The sequence below is a fragment of the Papaver somniferum genome, chromosome 5, assembly GCF_003573695.1.
Source record: "Papaver somniferum cultivar HN1 chromosome 5, ASM357369v1, whole genome shotgun sequence".
NCBI lineage: Eukaryota > Viridiplantae > Streptophyta > Magnoliopsida > Ranunculales > Papaveraceae > Papaver > Papaver somniferum.
In genome coordinates, this window is record NC_039362.1 from 212,894,364 (window position 1) to 212,913,479 (window position 19,116).

Below are 19,116 nucleotides of genomic sequence, written 5' to 3' on the forward strand. Positions count from 1 at the left end.
ATTTCCTTTGCTCCCTGGGATACAATCAATCCTAATTTATCCAAATTTGATTTCTGAGTTTATCCCAGTTTCATTTATGTTAGAGTTTAGGAAATTTTGTCTGTATTTCCTATTGAAACTGTAGTTTCTGTTTATAGTCTCGAGTCATATTAGTTAAGTCTTATACAGCAAGTGTATGTTAAGTTGTACGTCAAGTTATGTAAACTCATATATATACATATATTTTTCTCTGGTTTTCTCACGTTGAGAAACCTATTCAATTTCAAAATATGTCTTGGTATCAGACAGGTCGTTCCTTCTTCGACCTGTTTTAGGTTTCAACTATTTTATTTCTTTTCTTCTTTCATCTCTTCTTTCATGGCTACCACATCTTCTACCCATTCTTCCTCAACGACTTTTTCAACCACTTCTTCATCTATGCCTTCTCAATCTTCAGGGTATTTCTCTACTACATCTTCTGTGTCAATGGATCATGCACCTTTTGAAAGACTTCATGTTGTTATTTCTGAAAAACTGACTGGTTGTAACTACCTTCTCTGGAAAGCTCAGTTCACACCCTATCTACAGGGATATGACTTAGAAAAATTTGTTGACGGCTCCTTTGCAGCTCCACCGGCTCTTATCAATGAACTTCCTAACCCATTGTTTCTGTCTAAGAGGCGCACGGATAAATTACTGCTCGGCAGGATTATGTCATCTCTTACTGCTCCTATCCTAGCCAAGGTTAAAACATGTGATACTTCTTCCTCTATTGGGAAAAAAATTCGATGCTCTCTTTGCATCTAAAACAGATGCACATCTTATACATCTTAAGGTGTCGCTTTCATCCATCAAGAAAGGAAGATCAACTATGTCAGATTATATTCAATCTGTGAAGAATATAGTGGATTCCCTTACTGCCAGTGGTGTTGAAGTCTCTGACAAAGAATTTCGCCATTAAGTTGTTAAGGGTCTTGATTCGTCATATGAATCAATTGTTAGCTCCTTAATCACCACAATGGGTGTCATCACAACTGATGAATTTGAATCCATGCTTCTCTCCTATGATCTTCGTGTCACTAAACAAAATCAGGTAGCTCTTTCTTCACCGCTTGCTAATTTTACTTCTGTAAATCGCACTGAGGATATTCCGCTTACACGAGATGGAAAACCAGTTGTTGTTTGTCAAATTTGTATTAAACCCTTTCATAATGCTCGGGATTACCGCAAGAGGTTGGACACAGTGACTTATCCTTCCCGTGACAAATGCCCACCGTTCAAGAATAATGCTACTAGAGGACGACAGCCAGCTTCTAATTCTCTCGCTTCTTATGCTGCATCTCACAACTCTGTTTATACTTATGATTGGCTTCCCGATAGTGGTGCGACGAATCATATGACTAATGATCTTCACAACCTAGATCCGAAAATAAGGGCCTTATTAGCTGTCATCCACTATGTAAACACCTATATAAAGAGAGAGGCATGAGAGAGAAAGAGGGACACACATTTTGTAAAGAGAGGAACCTTATCTGTTGTATTCATCTTCTTCCTCCATCACCTAAAACTAGATCTAGATCTCTACTAAAAACCCATTAATGGAGATTCTAAATGTAATACTCATGTAATTTCAACAATCATAGTGAAGAACCATGGATGTAGATCACATTGATCGAACCATGTAAAAAATCCTTGTGTCCATTTATAATTTTAGCACTTTAATCTTCAATTTCATATTCAATATGTTTAGATCTATAGAATCATTAAGAGGTGTTAGTTGTGGGATTTCTCAAAACGAGAATCAGCTCAGGGCACATCAACTCTTATCCTTCCACTGCTAAGAAAGGGAAGTATTCGCTGTTATGTGAAGCTAGCCTGATGTGACCTCCTCCAATACAGTGGTGGAAAAACCTCGGCCTATGCCAGGAGCATGAAACCAACTCCTAACTGGAACCTACAGAGTAAATCCACCTTAATGTGCAACCAGCTTAATGTCCTGGCCGCTAGGTTGTGGAAATGACCAAAAATATGATTGATTCCCATATATGTGACCCAAACTGAAACAAATACAAATAGTTGACCAAAACTATGTGTGTATTTTGATAATGGCTAAGAAACCCTTTATACGGTGGGCGTCGGGACACAGGTGTTGATTAGGAAAACCACTAAGTAGTAATTAAAATTTAAAAATTCAGTACCATGGAATTAAAATCAATTTCAGCAATACATAGAAATACGATTTATCCACCATTTCTTATGAAGAACAGATAACCTAGCGATGACCTAACCCCAAAATCAGCGAGAACCTAACCTAACGCCGTTATGTATGAATACAGGTACTAGGAATACAAACATCAATACCATCATTATCATGGTATTGTTCATCTTTATCAATACTCTCATCTCTTCTAAGTCTATGGTATAGGGTTTTAGTATGAGAAGTAGTTAAGAAGTACTAGATAATTTTATATTGATTCCCTTGATTTATCCATGTTCTTTATTGAGTTATTTACCTCAGTTTCCTCGTGTCTTCTTCCTTTCCTTGAAATTATATTGCCTAGACATAATTTTGAATTGAACTTGTAAAGTTGTGCGCTCCTTGCATGTTCTGAAGATGGTTTGAATTTATGATGGTTCATTTTCCTTTTCCTCTCTATTTGTTGTGTGATACGTAGTTATAGTTTAGACTTAAAAGTGATAATCTCTTATAAACATCTGCTTTGCATTTTGAATTGTCTTTTCTATCTGTCGAATATGTGTATCCAAATGAAGATCCCCACTAAGTTCCCAACCCCAAGCGCCTCTGATAAATCTAAGCCACCAGGTAAGTCCTCTAAAACTACTATTTTTATATCCTCTTCCCCATCCTGTTATATTTTCTTTTTACCCCAACTAATCTCCTTCTATTTAATTTGAAGTTTTGCTTGCTATAGGATCATAATTCTTTTACAACTGTGTAATAGTTTTATACAATCTGAGTTTCGTACTAAAGTATTTAGGCAGTAGTTTTTAGGACTTAATTAGCATTACCTTACCTTTCTGTCTCTTGTAATTTCCTTGTAAGTGGTGTATTATAAAGCACACCTTCTAAAGTTCGGTTGTAATTCAACTTTGTAAGTGCTATATTATAAATCACACCTTGTAGTTTATAATTATAAACATCCTGTTTTAGGTTTTAATTGGACTTAGAAATATTTCATGTAAGTGCTGTGATATAAAACACATCTTCTAGGTTAATTTTCGGCAATTTTCATTCTTAAAGTTACTTCTTATCCTTATTATGACTATCCTAGCCTGGAATTGTCAAGGCATAAACTTTCCATTCTCAATTCAACACTTAAGAGGATTGGTCTCTCTTCACAATCCCAACATTTTGTTTCTTTCTGAAACTATAGCCACCGATCAGCATATGCGAAACCTTTCACAATCCCTTAAATTTCATAATCACTTCTCAGTCCCAAAAATTGGAAGGAGAGGTGGTCTTTGTTTAATGTGGGAAGATAAGCTAAATATCCATATTTTATTTCATTCTCAAAACTTCATCCATACAATAGTTACACCACCACCCCTGGACAACCTTGGTTATGCACGGGTATTTATGGCCCGCCATACCCAGATATCAGGAAAAATCTTTGGCAAGAATTTCTAACAATCTTCAGCAACATCAACCCCTCCACACCATGGCTTCTATTAGGAGACTTTAACGACGTCTTAGATCAATCAAAAAAAAAAAGTAGGAAGGAAAGTAACATATGCTCAATCTCAACCGCTCCTCACTCTAATGGAACAGATGGGTTTTATTGATCTGGGGTTCCGAGGAGACCACTACACCTCGACAAACAACCAAATGGGTCAGGATAACATTCTAGAAAGACTAGATAGAGCAATGCCGACCCAACATTGGCGGACTGCGAATCCACATGAATCAGTTACTCATCTTCCAAGGATAGCATCTGATCACGGCCCAATTCTACTACAATAGAAAGCAATGGACTGGCAAGGAACAAAAAATTACAAATTTGAACACCTGTGGCTTTCTCATCCCCAACTCAAACAAGTGTTTGAAACAGCTTGGGAAGAACAACAAGATATTGAACCTACCCTTTATCTTCAATTAAAACTCATAACAACCGGACAAACTCTCTTGGAATGGAACAAAGAAACTTTTGGCCACTTACCAACCATGATCAAGAAATCGACAGCCAAGATAAATCATGCTCAGCATCAATGTGCTACACAATCGGGAGGCTACCTGGGATTTTGGCTGATCCAAGCAAAACAACTAAGAATCGATCATGATGAGCTACTGCAATGTCATGCGACTTACTGGCAGCAAAGATCAAGAATTCAATGGTTGCAATCGGGCGATCTCAACACAACCTTTTTCCATACTAAAGCTACCATTCACAGAGCCTGCAACAATATACAGCAATTACAAGACACACAAAACAACTGGGTCAGCAAGAAAGAAGACATTATTCAAATCATTCTGGATCATTATTCTCAACAGTATACGGCCCCACTTACGGTGATAAATGAAGATCTTTTTACAAATATCAGGCCAAGATTAACTCCCAGACAATCAGACCTGCTTACGAAGGAAGTAACTACAACAGAAATCAAACAAGCACTCTTCTCCATAAACTCCGAAAGTGCTCCTGGTCCAGATGGTTACACAAGTAAGTTTTTCAAATCTGGGAAACAACTCACTCCCAATTGATATCAATGGTTCAAAGTTTTTTTAATAATCTAAACATGCATCCTCTCATGAATCACACAAACATAACAATAATACCTAAGGTAGACCATCCTTCAAAACCTTCACAGTATAGACCCATAGCACTTTGTAACGTCACATATAAAATCATTGCAAAAATCCTAGTGAACCGAATTAGACCCCTTCTCCCTTTCTTAATAAGCCCCTACCAAAGTGCTTTCATGCCACAAATATCAATCCACGACAACATAGCAATTGCTGGAGAACTCTTCCACCATATCAGAACCTCAAACCTTAACAAGGATCCAAAAATAGCCCTCAAACTGGATATCCAGAAAACCTATGATAGCTTAGACTGGGGATTCATCAAAACCTCCTTTATAAAACTTGGATTTCCATCATTCTTTATAGATTACATTATGCTATGTGTCACAACAGTTACTTATTCAGTCAACATTAATGGTACACCTCATGGCTACATCAACCCAACTAGAGGTATCAGACAAGGAAACCCGCTATCTTCCTATATTTTCATCATATGTGCTGAAATCCTATCTACAAACCTAGGAAACCTTGAAAACCAAAATTTAGTTCAAGGACTCAATATCTCCAAAAAACCACCATCCATTACTCATTTAATGTATGCATATAATTTATTAATCACCTATAAAGCCTCGGATCAGAGTAACCAACACCTTAAGACCCTACTCCAATCCTATGGCACTTCTGCGGGACAGGTAATTAATACTTCCAAATCAGTACTAATTCATAACCCAATACTGGATCCAATCAAGGTAAATGAATTACAATAATTTTTCGATATATCGATAATATCAAAACACCCAACCTATCTAGGCATCCAATTTAAACAAGGAAGAGCATCCAATAAAACATTCGCACCCCTCCTACAAAGATTAGCCCGGAAAGCTAAAGGATGGATGCCAAAATGCCTAACTCCAGCTGGAAGACTCACTCTCATCAAAACCTCCCTTATCCCCACCTCAAACCACATTATGCAAACACAAAACCTATCCAATATTGTTCACAAACAAATAGATCGTATCACTAGGAATTTTTTTCTGGGGTCATGACTCAAAAATTAAAAAACTTCATCCAACAGGATGGGATAAATTAACAAAACCTTTATCCGATGGAGGGATAGGCATAAGAAAAAGTAGTGATCATAATAAGGCTATTCTCATGAAAAGAATTTGGAATTTGCATGAAAAACCTAACTCTATCTGCGGCAGTCTCTTCAGTGCAAAATATTTTTTATCAATAACCTATTCTACAAGGCATTCATACCATACCTTCCTTTTTAAGTCCTCAATGGAGACAACTGGCATCAATTGTCTCTACCATGCAACAACTGATTTTGCATAGTATTGGAAATGGGTTATCAACTCCAATAGAATCCAATTGGATACCATGCAATAACCTCTAAGTATGCTGTCACTTACTTTCCTATGGTTTTGATGAAGGATACTGATGTTATGGTTGCTGTTGTCTGCGGTTATGGGATGTTGGAAAACGTTGAGCTCGAGTTCTTAAACAGGCTGGAACTCATGTAATTGTTACTGAAATTGATCTTATCTGTGCTCTTCAAGCTTGGATGGAAGTTCTTCAAGTCTTGAACTTAGTATGGGATTGTGTATCATTTACATGTCTGCAACAGAAATAAAAGCATAATTGTGAGTAGTATTTCTGACGACTCTTCTCTTGCGTATTTATTTGCAATGCTGAGGACCATGAGATTCTGCCTTTAAAGTAGTAACCCACCATGTTTATATTCCTTTTTCAGGTATTTGATCTCTCTTGGCTGGTTATCGTGGCTGTGATGATCATCTTGAAGGTGAAGTCTCAAGTCTTTTAAATGTATTTTAAAAGTATTCTCAACAATATATTAATTTCCTCTATGAGTGCTGATTCTGTATATGCTTTTCTGCTTCCCGGGCTACGCAAATCAGATAGTGTCACTTGGTAAGAGAAAGTTCAGCGCAGATTTTCAGACTGCTAAAGGCGTTGATGTTCTTTGGATTTATAGTGATGGTTAGCATCCTCTTTATGTTTGTGAATCTTAAAGTTGGTGACATCTTTGCGAGCAAAGAGCACAACAGCTGATCCAAATGGTACCCCTTTTCTTCTCTTATTGACATGAGAAACAAACCACACAGATAGATAAAGTTATAGTTAATGATTTTCTGATACCAAATTGTGTAAGAAACCTATATGGATTTTTTATTTGTTGTTGTGAAATTTTAACTGATGTTCTACTAGAAATTCAATCGTGGTATATGATGCAGCATTGATTGATGAATGGAGAATACACAAGAAGCAAGTTATGGCTTCATGACCTTGCTGGAAGTGAGAGATTAGCCAAGCCAGACGTTTAAGGAGATCCGCTGAAAGAAACTCAAATTATTAACAGATCCTTATCTGCACTGGGAGGTGTGATAGCAGCGCTGGCGACCAAAATCCCACATATTCCTTTCAGGTCATCTTTTATGAGGATATCTGATGAAGATACAAATTTAATATTGTTAATTTTGCTTGTTTGATATGATTATGATTTTCTACTTAATGCCAAACTAACATTCTGATTTTTGAATATTCCCAATTTGTGCAGGAATTCAAAGCTCACTCACTTGCTCCAAGATTCTCTAGGTATTTTTCATTCTTCTCTAATTAATTTTGAAGTTATTGAAACTGGACTGAGGATTGAGTTTCTCTATTGCTTATATTGCATATGCCATAATAATTACCACTCCAACTAATCACATCAGCAATAACATCTTATGGAAAATTTTCGGCCATCCTTTGACTTTATAAGATCCCATGGAAATTTTGTCATGATAACAAAAACAAATCAACAATCGCTGCTACGAAATGAAAAGCCAATTTTCTCAACCATTAGGACCATAATGTAGCTTACAATTCCAAAGTGGAAGTCCGTGGCAGCCCGCTCTATCAATATGTAGTTTTTCCATTTTTGTTATTACTTCATCTTGTTTCAGGTTCAAGCTGTTGCATGGAATTCACATCTGCCTAATTATTTTCTTATGTGAGCATTCCCACATAGCAGAAAACTGTAAATACAGTTGCAACAACCTAGTATCACTGATCTGAAAGCCTAACAAATGCAAATATGTGGGAACCTAGGATGTCTTTGATGAAAAACTTAATGCTTGCAGAAACTTCAGTCTCTCATATGTGGTTCAAACTTTGAATTGTAGGGTGACAATTGCTTTTCAATAAAGCAACAACTTGTAACATACAGAAGCAGCTGTAAACTGGAGAATTTGGACCAAGTTGAAGAAAATCTCTTGCCATGAGTCTTGAGTCCAACCAACCATCTTCAGCATCAGTTTTCAATAGCTGGTTGTATATGAATGAATAGTTACTCTTTTGTACTTTAATCAGCACTAGTTGTTCCATCTATGGAATAAATTTGCGCACGTAGTAAAAACTGCCTAAAAAACTCTGTATTATTCTTCTGTGTCCCGACATCCATTGTGTCTGTGTCCCAACATCCGTTGTGTCTGTGTGCCGACACCAATCATTTGAATATCCACAAGTCGGAGCTTTTTTTTTGGGAGATGCTAGATTTACCTAGGGGTGCACATACCCTACCCATACCCGCCAATCCTACCCTACCCGCCAGTTTTTTAACCGTATCCTACCCTATCCACTATTTGGCGGGTAGGGTGGCGGGTAAAAAATTTCTTAACCGCCGTTAGATGGGTAGGGTGACGGGTAAAGCTCGAAATTATCCTACCCTACCCGCCTGTTTATACTATTGATATCTGCCGTTGGTTCTCGTTTAATCTCTGCCGTTGATCTTTCAACTATTGATCTCTGCCGTTGCTTTATATTTTCCTACAACACTAAAAACTAAAAAACTAAAAACTGGATTCAGTTTTCGTTTTATCTCTGCAGAGAAACTCCCAGAACTGAATTCATTGCTAAGAAAAAAATCTAGAGAAGAGAAGATCATGAAAAGAAAAACCCTATTCTTGTGAATCCACAACGCAAAAGAAGAACTGGCCAGGGGAGTTTTTGAGAACGGAAGAAACATAAAACCAGTACCTCTGATTTACCAGTACCTCTCACATCTCGTTTAGAACTTCAAATCTGTTAACAGATCTCGTTTAGAACCTTTTAATAGGTTGATTCAAGGTAAGATCTAACTTCAAAGTTCATTTTGTTTCATTTTTTTTTGTGTTAAATTGATTGAAAAATCATAAGGTTTCATGCATGTTGCTGGATATGAGGAATCTGAGTTTGGAAAGCTAATGAAGGGTTTAGAGAGTGGTTCTTCCTCCTAATTTGAAATCCAAACTAATTTTCAGGTGAAAATTTGAATAATTTTTTTAATAATTTGAATGGGTTTTTCTTTTATATGTTGTATTGCTTGGTGATTTTATTTGTATTTGAAGAAATTAGTTGAAATCAGTTGAGTAATATGATTTCCATCGTGAAAAATTGACATGCATGTTAACTGATTGATGAAATTTATCATAGAAATTTAGTTTGTTCCTCATGAATGACGAGTTTCAATGCGATTCTGTTAGGAGATGGGAAAAGGAAATTGAATGGGATTTAAAATCTGTGGTCATATGTAAACTGATTGATAAATTGTCTCTTCATGATTTCTATCTAAAACCCATGTCTTTAAATGTTTAGATTATCAATATTTCAAACAATTTCAGTGAGATTTTGATTATGTGACACCCATGTCTTTAAAGGTTTATCTAAAGCAATTGAATTAGCTTTAGATTCTGCTCACAACAATAATAATATTAATGAAAATCATTGGTTTGATTGAACATTAGCATCATGTCAGGTGAGTGAGTACATTTAAGACCTTTGCTAGGTGGGTGAGAAAAAGAGAGATTTGTTTTGTAGTTTAAATAGACAGTTGACACTGGAGTCCGGTAACTGGAGATCATGGTGCTGGTGGTGGTGTAGCTGGAGGTCATGGCGGTGGTGGTGTTTGGGGTAGAGGTACAACACCAGCAGCACCCATTTATTCGACTCCTCCTCCTTCAATTTCTGAAGTAGGTTCATCTTCTGGATCACCAAACGTAGATTTACTTGCTCAAGAAGTGCAGAAAACTCTTAACTGTACAACAAGAACCAGCAGTTTCTCTTGTTAGTTTAGTTGCTGTAATTCACTTTCATCATCTCAGACATAGCCCATTCTGTTGTACTTGATGATGTATCTGTTCCTGCAGAAAAAAAAAACGGTTATACCCGCCATCCTACCCTATCCGACCCGCCAGAGAATGGGTTTGGTAGGATCTTACCCGTTAATGGCGGGCAGGGTGGCGTGTGAAATTTTTCTTAACCGCCAATAAACGGGTAGGGTGGCGGATATAGGCCATATCCTACCCACCCTACTAGAGCTGGCAAACGGGCGGGACGGGTCTGGCTTGTGACCAACCCGCGGGTTACGGGTTAATACAAGCCTGAGCTCGCGGGTTGAAATTCTTCACGGGTGGTCATTTATCCCACCCGTGCCCGTCCCGGGTAAAGCTCGCGGGTTTACGGGTGCTCACGGGTTACCTGGTTTTTGTTGAGTCAACTCGCCAGAAATCGATTTCTGGGCTATTTCCTTCCACATTCAGGGCATCTAAAGTTCCTTTCCTACAAGCTACAATCTAAATATCTAACATTCATCCAATTCATTTGGTATATCAATTCAAAAACTCAAAATTGCAAAACTAAACAAATTAGTCTTCTTAAAGAAACACAGACACAGTCACACAGATACTATCATAGTATCATACATTCATAACATCTCAACATCATCATCTTCATCATCAGCACTCATAACATCCTTGAAATGGTCTGGTTCTGGTAACTCTTGCTCTTGTACACTTGACATCCTGAAATGGATGGAGCGGCCACAAAGAACAAGTCAAAGAGTCATTTAGAAACATGAAAATTACATAAACAGAAATTGAAAAAATACATAGACAATGACATCCAACAAAACTATTATAGTACATGCATTTTCAAGTCACCCAAAACAATAACATCTAACAAAACAAACAAATCAAACAAATCCCCTAAATCTCTGTAAAGAACATAAAAAATCTCAAGACCCACATGCCACAACAGTAAGAAATTTAATTCAGTTAAAACTGTCATTCCATGTTTCAACAAGAATTCATGTGATAAAAAAAAAGATGGAGACACCAATAAGCAGTATTGCAGTAACATTGTAAGACTAAGAGTCTAAGAGTCTAAGACCCTGACTTAAATCAAGAATTGCATTATATGAAACAACATCTGTCTGCAATTCCATTTCAACATCTGGTCTGCAATTCCAAATAACACTTTAGTTTTGATAATGATCCCAATTCCCAATACATGATTAAATGTAACATAAGATGGTAAAAATACTAAAAACTAATTGATCAACTAAAAACTTAACCAATAAACCAAAGTTACCAAACCACAAATTAGACGAAATTTGTGAATAATAAACCAAAACTAATTGATCCCAAATTCCCAATTGTTAATATTCTTAAGGATTTCAACTAAAAACTTAACTATCCACAAATTAGACAAAATTGTGAATACCCATTGATTGGCTCACAGAAATCAAATCACCAAATCAACTAAAGCCTTTAAACCAAGCAAAACTAATGAGTAATAAAAAATTAAAGATTAAGAAAAAACCCTTTTTTGTGGTAACTGGTAAGAACTGAAACATCATGAAATTAAGAAAATTAAAGATTACCTATCTTCACAGAATCACAATCACAAGTTCACAACACAACAATACTAAGAATATTAAAGATTTGTTGGGATTCCTGTGTAAAACCCTAGATTCCTAGAAGAAGAAAATAAAGAAGAAAACAAAAATTAAAATCTGATTACCTGCTAGCCTTGAATCTTTAGATCAAATTAAATTCCTTTGATCTAGATCTAATAGTTCTTCAATTTGTTGTTCCGTTGTTCTGTGCGTCTGCGTCAGGAGACTGAAAGAATACTAAGAGTTATCAATTGGGTTATAAGCTGTCATACAAATACTAAGACTGAAAGAATAACGTAAAGATCTAAATTTTGTTATCAATCTATTGATACAAAATTACAAATCAATGATGACCGAGAATGCATAAGATTTGATGAAATAAGATAGCGAAGTTGGAACTTACTTTAAGATATTTGTCGATGATGGAAAGATATGAGATGCAGCCTCAAGACTCAGGAGACTCTCTCTGAGTCGGGGAAGAAGAAAAAAAGAGGAAGAACAACCGAAGTCGAAGAAGAATGATAGGAAAACTTAGGGTTTCCCCGTTTTATACGATGGAGATTTGGGTGACACATAACTAGATACGTGTTTCAGTTTCAGCAGGGTATAAATCTACGGGTTACGGGTCAGACCGCGGGTTTCACGGTACGGGCCGGGTTAACCCTTTTCTTCACAAGCCACTAATTGTACAACCCGCGCCCGTCTTGTTTACTTACCATCCGGGACGGGTACGGGTTTTCGCGGGACGGGACGGGCCAACCCGCGGATTTTGGCTCGGATTGCCAGCTCTACACCCTACCCGCTGTGCAGCCCTAGATTTACCACTTGTTTATCCCGCAAAACATCCCGATATAGAAATGAGCGGAAGAGATCAAAGTTCTCAGCATCTGGATCTGTGAATGGGCTTTTTATCATCTTCGTTTTTTTTTCCAATGGTTCTAAATGAACCGAGCATTTGAACAATATTAAAACAACATACACATTCCATTGGACCCCACCTCCGTGAACTTGCAGGGGCCCGGTTTGGACCCACCACGTCTCTAGGTTGTTTTTAAGTTATCTAAGAGCTCGGTTCGTCTAGTCCACTTGTATATACCTAGTCCACGTATCGTCTTATCCGTAAGGGCTTATATTGACCTTGTAATAGAGAGAGATGATTATTCAGAGAAATTAATCAAGAAAAGAGAGCGAGAAGAAACTATTAGTTTCCCACTTCTGCACTATCAAATCAAAATCATCTTAATTTTCAAGTCATCTCAACCAAAACCCAACACTGTTAATGAGCCAAAACCGGTCATATTCATAGCCTGTAACATTTTTATAAATTACTTTGAGCTGTTATACAAAAAAGCTCATCCCACCGCTGCTGTTGTACATGGGGCTTGCTGCCTAAGATGCTTTTCCAGTATATGCCTTGAGAGCCTCATCGCACCGCTGCTGTTTTTCATACCTATAGTAAATAGCACAAAACCACATGATAGGAGTGTCTCCATCAATCAAGTAAAATGCACAACAATGAGTGCTAAAACTACAGGCTATACTGCAATATCAAGGCAACAGTGGTAGCAATTTGGATTGGTAAAGATTCTACCTAACTTTCGACTTATCTTTCTGATTTCCAATAATATAGTTGCATTCTAGCAGGCTTGGATATATTATTACAGGAGACATCTGTTTCCATCTCTAGCGTTACTTTGCGTACCTGGTATTTTAGTGATATACATTCAGTAGAGCTTGTTTTGGTGAAATACTATCCAGTTATGAACTTGAATCAAGATATTCCTGTATGATGCGTATCCTTTAGAAGTATCTCTACATCCAGAAACATCATGGAACTGATCACTACAAATTCACAAAAAGGCAAAGAATAACATCATGGAACTAATCACTACAAATTCACGAGAAGGCAAAGAAAGAACAAATGTGTAAACCAGAATAAAATCTTGATACAGACAACAAATAGTAGCTGTGAGCAGTATTTGGCGCTCTCCACCATTGCCCAACTGTATATATACAAATACAACAGATCGAGATAATTATGGCTCTGATTGATTGGCAAAAACGGAAACGACAAGGGAAGTTGTCCATACCCAATCTGAAAATTTAATTAAATTTGACAAGATGATGATAATATTTAATAGGCAAACAGCTTAGGAGATGTAACAACTGAGATTAGCTGACACTCTGCCACCATGCTCTGAGATAGACAAAACCACCATTGAGCAACAGCTATTATGAGATCGAAGATCAGTTATTAAAAGAAACCTTGTACATAATTCAGAAGCAAAGCATGCAGCTGCCTTGTGTATACAAATTTTCATTTTTATGGACTTAATGTAAAGCAGCCCTGTGCAGGGGATCTTCACATACAGTGGATGTGCAGGATATCTTCACATAGCCACTGTATGTGAAGATCCCATGCACAGCCTAAGGTTATGAAGATAACCTGCACAACATGATAAGAAACAGGAAGTCCTCTGTATATGTCTAGATAAGGTATAAATGAGTAAGAAAAAGGCAAGTAAAAGAGTAATTATTATCCTTCTTATCAACAAAAAATAAAATAAAAATAATACTTAGGTAAAGCAATTAATAAACAATGATCAGGAATTCTTCTTCTTCAAAAAAGAAAACAATGATCAGGAAGAATGACTGACCTGCTTTGGTACTCTAATCCAAAACCAAAACCAAAGCTCTTTCCCAGTAGCAAGTACCAGGTCGAGCAGGGATAGTGTCTCGTAGAGGCCGTATCCCCAAGGGTGCGACAAAGTTTTTACACCGGCTGTCTGCTGGCCGAGACGCAACTCACCCGAAGGTAAGAGTAATCCTTAACACGTACGGTGTCTTATTAGTTTCTTGTTTGTTTTCGGCACAGAGGGAATAATATCTCATCACTTCCATGGGATTACGCATTCGCGGCCATGTAGGTGATGGGGCCACGTACTCCATGTCCCGGCTGCAGGGCTACGGGGTGATTCCCCTTCACGATCCTACGAGCTGCAGAGCTACTGGGGGGGTCCCCTTTCACAATTCTGCGAAAATATGTGCAGGATGTAGGCTTTGGTACTCTAATATGCCTTGCAAATTTTGAGCTCCCACGCCTTGATGACATCAGGGAAACATCTGATTAGTTAACTGCAAACAGAGAGCTTGCAGACAAAACAACTAAGATAATGCTATGAGTAGTTACCTGAACAGGTTGCATGCTTGGGCATCTGTAAAGTCAATACCATCTCGATTAATGAACCTAGATTTCAGTCAGAACCAAGTTAGTATTTCAAGAAATCTGGCGAGAACAGCAAATCTAGGATATATAAAAGTCATTAAACTGAAAATCAGCTAAGTTTGAGACATTTTTGAGTTACAGTTGTAAGAGTTCTACAAGAACAAGATATCCAAATAGAAATCAAATAACTCAAAAATTTGATTCCTAGTAATGATGAAATCTGATCCTAGAAACTTTACCATGTTCTCTGTATGGGGAATAAATAAGATCACTTACTCATTCATTATACTTTCAAAAGTAATAGTTTGGATTGCTTCCGCGTCCTCAGTTTTGCCAGAATAGCTATTAAATAAGCCGACTGGATCTCAAACTGGTTTACTGACTACATAGGACAGGACTCGAGTTTAGGAATCAGTCTTCAGTTTGTTCTTTTATGGCATGCTTGAAAAGCAAATTCTTACAAAGTTGAACAACCAAACCCTGAACCTACAACTACATTTGCCTAGCTAAAGAAATTTAATTACCCACAATCCTGTTCCAGGCTACCTTAGTTGTTCTAGTCACACTCGCACGCAGCCTAAGAAATAACATAGATTATCCATAAAGAATATAAAAAGTCTATAGATTCTAAGAAAAAGAAATAACATGTTATTATCCATGGTGGAAATTTGCCTTGCGAGAAAAAGGAAAGTACGTAGTTGACCAAAATAAAAACCTACCAAGTCACGGGTAATAAAGTGATCCATTTAAGGGGCCAAGTTAACAGGACATTGTATTAAGCCGATCAAAATAAAAACAAAAATTAATGCATTAATGGAAGAAACAAAATCTAAACAACCATCTAAAATGAAGAGTATCACTCCCTTAAGCTGTGGCTCATTTAACAAAACCCAGCATTACACTGTCATACTTCATCTGCTCAACCATTATTTTTGATATAAAACCTCTAACGAAATTATTAGTTTTGACCCAGTAACGCTGACTTAATTACTGTGTCGACCCTCGACCCTAAGAATAATTTCCAGTTTCTCTAAAGGTTTATGTAGAAGTAGTTGAGCTTAGTTGATGAAAATAGGACTTTTACAACTTACCAAATTGAAAATCCGAGAACTCATGAATACCTCCTCCAGACTGCACAAGTTAAGAAATTCAACCACGATATCAGTCATAACTCATATATAACATCAAAATCTAAATGCAGTCATACACGTCTAATCACTCGGAAGATTACCTTTACAGAGAAGTACGCCCATGAACTTGGCTTGCGTTTAAAACTCAGTTCCTAAAAGAATCAAAGTTTGAGATTTATCATAAAAGTGGAATATAGAATGATAGACAAAATACCTTACGAATTCTCCGCAAATACAAACCTGTACTTTCCCACCAGTAGGCTTAAAACCGTCATCTGGGTCTTCACTTGTTACACTTACAGAAACACAATGTCCTTTTGGCCTTACAGACTCAGCTTTGTCAAAATCAAAGGAGTGGCAACGATCGATGTTCTCCTCCAAGCATCATATCCACCATTATAGTCCTCCATAAAATCTCCTTATTTCTGAAAAAATATATAAAGGTCATTAACACGAGTTGTTAGGTCAATGTAAAGCCAGACGAACAATCAATACATTGCATACCAGAAATTTGACAGAGAGGAATTCCCATCCCCACTGCAACTTGAGCCGCTGGAAGATTAACCTCTGCTATCCACTCAGTAACAGGATGCTCAACCTAAATTGAACTAGAGAATCAGTTATAAAATCTACAGGACCACAGAAATCTAATTGACAACGATATCTGCTGAACTACGGTTTGGAAATCGCCCACAAGAAAATTATCAAATCCAGAAATTAAGTCAATTATTGTTACGGACTAACGTGACGGACCTGTAACCGCGGGTTGAGCTCTAAGAAATAGTACTTCCCGGAGTCCATACTATACAGATACTCAACAGTAGCAGCTCCAACATAGTTCACACATTTAGCAAGCCTTCGAGCTGCCTGCCCGAGCTTCTTTACTGTCTCCATTGGCGCTACTATAATTGGACCTTCCTCAATAATCTGTCAAACACAAGATAGAAGACATACAATACCCAATCATGATAATATCCATGGACTGACACCAGCGAACCGGAATAAAGACAAAGATATCCAGATTCATTACCTTGATAATCAGAGAAACCCCACCAAAGAAAAACACTAAACGATCTACCTTTCGATGCCTTCTCTGAACACCACAATCACGGCTGTGCAAAGCTGCAACATTTCCATGTTGATCAAAAATTAACTGGACTTCTAAATGCCCGCTCTAAGTAATGTAACCATAATGCGATGACATAAAAGAGCTTAATCCTCAAAACCTTGTAAACGATGTACTTAGTTATAGATGAAATTGAATGCTGAGGATGATCTCACCTGTGATGCAACCTTCGCTATAAGAATCGGAGATCCAGGAACTTCTCCCTGCACTTGCTTGAACAAAGCTTTCACTTCATCATCATTATGAACCTACATATAAAAAATACGTATATAACAGGAAAGCAGAGTGTAATGCAGTGTATATAAAAATTACGTCTACTGGGAGTTCAAAGCAAGCCCCCCCACAGTACTGCTGCTCTCAGCGCACATACAAATAGATTTAAATTGTATAACACCGAAATATATTCAAGAATGGAACACCAGTAACATCCCCAAATTGGAAACATACAAATTTCAGACAAAACTCACCTTGTAAAAGATCCACCAATCCAAACGAAACATGCTGGAATTGAATTAACACCCTAGCAGCTCCATTCGATGATTCCGACACAGTATCTGCTCCCAAAGAGTACATTCTTTCAGCCTATCTCAATTCACTAGATAATAGTTTCTTAAATCAAAAGCCCCAATTCTTCTAACAATCACATACACAAAAATCATCAATCCTCCTACCAATTACTCAAAAAGGAACCACATTTGAACATCAAAATCCGAAACCCAGGTTTTGATTTTCCTTCAAAGATCATCTACAATTAAACAGAGGATCTATTAGCAATTACAGATCTCTCATTCAGATTTAAACCCAAATTTCCAACAATAAATCCTCAATTAAACTCAACCCCTCAGTTCAATTTTCGTTTTCAATCCCTAAATATCCAAATTACTCAATATTTGTTTTATAAATTCATCAACATCTGGTTACCTCAACCATATCGAATATTCAAACAAAAAAAAAAAGAAGAGATTTTAAGGAAATTGATAGATTCTAATCCATAGGGTAAGAGAATCAAAACCCTAGATAATAAGACAGAGAGATAAAAACCCAATCATGAACAGAATTGAATACCTGGATCAACGATGATTGCAATGCTTCTTTCCTCGCTAACACAAGAGAGAAAATGCAAGACCTGCTCTTGTTTCACTCCTGAAAATAAATCTCCCTAGTTGCCTCTCTTGAAGAGATTGAATGATGATTGTAACGGAATAGAAGATGGAAGGAAACCAAGAAGAGAAATAAGAATGAGAAGAAGGACAGGAATGGGAAGAAGAAGAAAAATCAGTGATAAAGATTGAAGAGGAAGATGAGATCTCATTAAAAAAAACCCATCTAGACATCGAGGGAGGATTAGGAACAAATATTTCACTAGTCGCTATATAATATTTTAATAATCATCGTATAATCCTTGTATAATCAGATACAAATATTCAAAGTCGGGACATCACAAAATGGATGTCCACAAACCGAAACAAATCTGTTATGCCTATGCTCCCGATACTTATACGGTGTCTGCACTGCTATCCCAAAATCCACGTAATGCACGGTTAAATAATAACCGGTAACTGTAAAAATAAAAAAATTAATAAACAAAGGACAAATTAATAAACTGACCAACTTCCTGCCGTATATTTAATAAACCTGCCACACAAATTAAATCTTTTATAAACTGGCCTTTCTGTTAAATATAACACTTGGACCCACCAATTTAGTCAGAGACTTTGACAAAGTCCAACTCGCCCTATAAAATTACCACCATAGCCTTACCCAAATAAGAGACAGGTTGGTGTTATCTTCTCCCATTTCTTCCTGTCTCTTTTTCTCTCTCGATTTTTTTTCTCCGTTCTTCTCCTTCATCCTTCTTTTCTGCCGAAAATTGATTGCAATTGAATATTAAAGAAGATGATGAAACTGGACTGATTCAATACGTATATGTTAATGAAGATATCTGGTGAATATTAGGGTTTTAGAGAGGGGTTTTGATTTTGTGGAGATGAGGTACAAAGCGGGGTTTAATTCAGAGGAAAACAAAAGTTAGGGTTTCCTAAAGAATTCCGAATAGAATTAGAAAAGGAAATTGGTGATGGTATTTATTCGAGTATTAATTCAACTCATAAAACTAGGTAAGTTAAATTCAAGGTTTTGTAATTGATTTGTTGTTTTATATGAAATTGAGCTAAT

General features: G+C 37.0%; 2 long non-coding RNA genes across 16 annotated transcripts; one reads left to right on the top strand and one right to left on the bottom strand.

Annotated features, from left to right (window-relative positions):
- The first annotated feature begins 6,211 nt into the window (after positions 1-6,211).
- Positions 6,212-8,112, top strand: LOC113278569. The gene is made up of 6 exons (XR_003325570.1): positions 6,212-6,387; positions 6,498-6,548; positions 6,664-6,825; positions 7,000-7,190; positions 7,323-7,360; positions 7,930-8,112. It is a non-coding gene; the product is annotated as an uncharacterized LOC113278569 (long non-coding RNA).
- Positions 8,113-10,437: 2,325 nt separating this feature from the next.
- LOC113284570 lies at positions 10,438-18,697 on the bottom strand. Of its 15 annotated transcripts, none has more exons than XR_003328245.1 (17): positions 18,007-18,697; positions 17,409-17,686; positions 17,097-17,189; positions 16,846-16,937; positions 16,569-16,742; positions 16,320-16,413; positions 16,056-16,240; positions 15,917-15,967; positions 15,777-15,816; positions 14,650-14,706; positions 14,117-14,560; positions 13,550-13,656; positions 13,414-13,462; positions 13,162-13,271; positions 11,863-12,909; positions 11,585-11,685; positions 10,438-10,584 (listed from the first exon to the last, which is right to left on the bottom strand). It is a non-coding gene; the product is annotated as an uncharacterized LOC113284570 (long non-coding RNA). The 15 variants fall into 15 exon arrangements; XR_003328242.1 differs by having other exon boundaries at positions 13,162-13,301; XR_003328234.1 differs by having other exon boundaries at positions 13,162-13,656; positions 17,409-17,495; positions 17,613-17,686.
- Positions 18,698-19,116: the final 419 nt, after the last annotated feature.